Raw genomic sequence first — 3,995 nt, 5'->3', positions numbered from 1 at the left:
CAAAGCAGCCTCCGCTCTCTACGTCTAACCGCTCACGTGAGAAATATTTCCGTCTTCAGCTTCTCTGAGGACATCTGGCTAACTTCTGAGGGATTTTTGGGTTTGTTTTTGGTTTTGGTTTGTTGTTTGGTTTTTTTTTAAAAATCACCTTTTCGTCAGCAGCTGAAGAAGCGCGGAGACGCGTCGGAGTCGGCTCTGGATCTGCCGCTGAGCTTCATGGCAGGGAGTGACTCCAGCCCTCGGGTCCCACACGCAACATTGACTGTGGCCCAAGGGCGAGAACAGCGTCCAAGCCCTGCGGGTTTAACGAGGCCGAGCGCGCTTCTCGCATCCCGAAGCGGGGCAGCTGGAACCCCAAAAAAATACTCAAAGCTTCATTTCCGACGGACCAGCTGTACAGAGAGGGACTAACGCCAACGATAAACACTCAGAAGTCGTCGATCCTGTAGAATTTACGACTGGAAAAGGAAAGGTGTCCGAATTCCAGGGTCAGGCTGCTTAATACAACTGTTTGTCTTGCCGTGAGAGGAACTTTGCTAACATCGTGTGATAATGCTTGCAAGTCTTGCTTACCTTTTATTGCCTAAATATCTTTTATTGTACTAAATATAGACATAGACAGCGACGGAGGATACAGGTTTTAAACAGTCACCTGCTGGTGTAAAAATCCAGATGAACGCTGTTTGGAGGTCTTCATTCAAACACCGACGAAGCACTGGATGAAAACACCAGCGTCTTTCCTGCTTTACACAAGCCAATTACATCTGTACAGTCACTGATGGTTTTTTGGTTTGGTTTTTTTTTTTTTTCCAGAGGCCGAGCGTGTAAAGCCATAGCCTTCATTTGCAGGGAAATGAAGAGAACTCTGTAGGTATCTTCCATCTCTTGCTTCTCTAATCCTATTATTCTGCGTTTCACGGCCCAGAAACTTTAAGGTGCAGCTGGGCAATTCTTGGAGCAGGTTTCTCTTGACCAAGAGCTGGTATATATTATTTTCCGAGAGGTGCGGGGAGTTGGTCCCGGATATAATACCAGCTTTTCTCTCATGCTCCTCAGATGCCTGTTCTTTACGGGAGCTGCTGCTAAACTTCTCTGCGAGGAGAAACGCAGGAGAAAGAAGTCACAGCCACAGTATTCATGGAGATTATGAAAAGAAATATTGTACTTTTCAGGGAAGGACACAGCTTGGGAGGGAATGAGAATGAATCAGAGTGAATCATTTTCACTCACTGCATATAGGACAGAAATGGGGGGGGAAGGGAGGAGTGTGAAGACATTTGCCTTTATCATTCTATAAAGTAACAGCTAACCCTTCTCAGGACTCCTTTAAGAGCCGTATGAAACATTTAGTGTAGATACGCTTTCTGTGCGAGCACTTAGTGGTGCGAAATACGACAGGAAAATAAAAAAAACCACGGGCTGCTTTAATGGTGGCAGTGAGTGCTAAGATGACAGAATGTGGGACACGGCATCCAAGGTCTGGGTGGCCCGCACGGAGAGAAGGACCGCACAAATCACTGCGTGAAACTCCCAAGGCGGGCAGAGCGACGTAATTCACGGGTAACAGAGGAACGCTGTGATGGCCAAGCGCTTTTAAAAGGAGCGGGAAGGATTCCTCACCTTCTGTCACCGTTTAAAGTAAGGTAATCTGCCCTCTGAGGGCAAAGAGAATGTCTGTGCCCCCAGAAGCAGCCCATCTAGCTATATCTATCTATATCGCCTGTGGAAGAGGCGAAAAACCCTATTGCAATGCTACTATAAAACACCTACGGGGCCTAACAAGTACAGTTGAACTGACCACGAGGGAAGAGTGGAGAAATTTCTCTCCTAAAAATTAAAGGTCTTTATTTAATGCAAGTATCCCGTGCATGCCTTGTCTGGATCAACTTCTGTAGAGTGAAAGCTAGATATACGACACGAGAAATACCTCTCATTTTCATTTCTTTTTACCTGTATTTTCAAAAGATGTTGCTTTTAATTTAAGAATTTTATGAAGCCATTTGAATAAAACGTGCCTTGATGAAAGTTACCCTGGTCATTCTGGAGAGAAAATACCTCTGAGAAGATAAAAAGGTAATCCGGCACCCTTTTAAATTGGAAATCCTTTTAAAAGAATGAGCTAAACTCTTTCATGAGCAGGGCTACACGTAGGCCTGCATGGTGATGATGTGCACCGACAGCTGATGATGAAGAGGGACAAGAACCGAAATTTGCATGAGTAAAAGTTACGAGGAGAAGACCAGCACTTACCCTAGGATTTCAATTAGGAGTCTTCAAATACCTCCCCATCTCAGTGGTCCTTGGATGAAGAAATAAACGCAGCTGTCTCTGGAGACACGGCATAAATTTCTGTAACACAGAATCATAGCATCACGGAATGGTTTGGGTTAGAAGGGACCTTAAAGACCATCCACTTCCAACCTCCCTGCCCTGGGCAGGGACACCTCCCACCAGCCCAGGTCGCTCCAAGCCCCGTCCGACCTGGCCTTGAACCCCTCCAGGGATGGGGCAGCCACAGCTTCTCTGGGCAACCTGGGCCAGGGACTCACCGCCCTCACAGCAAAGGATTTCTTCCTGAGATCTCATCTACATCTCCCCTCTTGCAGTGTAAAACTGTTTACCTAAGTCCATTTTTGACTGACTCATCTCCACGCTGCGTTGCTATAAGTTGGCCTCTGCTCAGGAAGACAGCTTGGCAGGAAGAAGATTCCTCTGCTGGCTCAAGGTCTTCTTACTGACTAGCAAGGGCCAAGTTCTCTAGTGGAGCTGGAAAACATGCCAGGAAGCGTAACGCAGTTTGTTTTTCTTTTCTTTCTCGGTCATAAAAAGGAGTTGCTGCCCTGCACCACAGAAGATGCAAGTTAGGACAGTGCTATGATTCAGACTGGGTAGGCGGAGGAGAAAACTATGCGCAGGGCACGTTGGCCAACGCAGCTAGAAGGAACCGAAGGGCTAATGGTTTGCTGACGACGTGAATGAAAAGGAAGCCGCTCTACCAGGGGATGAGGAAGGAGAGCTCCCCTTCCCACTCCTTCCAAGATGAAGGCCAAGAGCTCCAGAGAAGGTCTTACCAACAGTAAGGACTACCCCCTACATCCCCGGAGCTCTTCGTTTCCTCCTCCCTGCCCTCCATTTAGTTTAAAATAAAAAGAATGACTTCACCCTTTCTTTGAAAAAAAACCAAACCATAAAATAATTAAAATCTACAAAGCACTTCAATGACAAATCCTTACTGAGATGAGTAATTCTTTGTTGGAGAACAGCACCCAAAGTCAGAGATTTTTGTCTTTGGTCTCAATCCATGCAGACCTTCACGGGAAAACGTCAAGAATTATAGTACGATCGGAGGGCTAGACCACGAAATTAGAAAAAACTATTAGAAAGAGGGTGCACGCTTTTAGTGATCTGGGTAATTAAACATTGGAACAATTTAGCAAGACTGGGGCGGATTTTCCATATGGTTTAACATGTTTGTACTTCGACTTGCTTCATAACGCGGTATCTTCGAGCAAATTTGTAAACACAGTGTGGGAACAAAGATTTTTTTTTTTTTTGCTTCAACTTGCAGCAAGTGCATAAATGGATTTAAAATCATTAACAGGAAGGCTAATAAAAAAAAAATAATAAAAATGAAATCACACTATCAGCCACTCTGCTGGCCCCACGCCCCCTTTCATACAACACAGGGAGATTTCGAGCAGTCTCCGAAAGGGCAGACTGGGTTACAAGAGAAAAGAAAAAATAATATTCATAAGAGAGTTATAATTAAAGCCAAAGATTCATTTCCGTTTGAAACAGATGGTCAGGCAAAGGCATGCTGGATAATTTAGCAAAAGCTTGTGCTTCAACTAGCTAACAAAAGCACCGCTTTAATCTTTCATCTAGTTGCACGGGGTAACCTGTTTATTGCGTACTGCGGATCAGGGAACATCTGCATCGCTTAAAAGCCGACACGCTTACAGGACCCAGCGCGGATGCAGAATTATGAACGGCAT

At 45.3% G+C, this 3,995-nt stretch overlaps 1 long non-coding RNA gene across 1 annotated transcript; it reads right to left on the bottom strand.

Moving 5' to 3' along the window:
• Nucleotides 1–955: 955 nt before the first annotated feature.
• On the bottom strand, nt 956–2,692 carry LOC134516175 (uncharacterized). Its single transcript, XR_010071242.1, has 3 exons — nt 2,622–2,692; nt 2,251–2,349; nt 956–1,092 (listed from the first exon to the last, which is right to left on the bottom strand). It is a non-coding gene; the product is annotated as an uncharacterized LOC134516175 (long non-coding RNA).
• Between the last annotated feature and the right edge of the window lie 1,303 nt (nt 2,693–3,995).

This window comes from Chroicocephalus ridibundus, chromosome 5 (genome assembly GCF_963924245.1).
Source record: "Chroicocephalus ridibundus chromosome 5, bChrRid1.1, whole genome shotgun sequence".
Classification (NCBI taxonomy): domain Eukaryota; kingdom Metazoa; phylum Chordata; class Aves; order Charadriiformes; family Laridae; genus Chroicocephalus; species Chroicocephalus ridibundus.
This window is presented reverse-complemented; position numbering and strand designations above follow the sequence as displayed.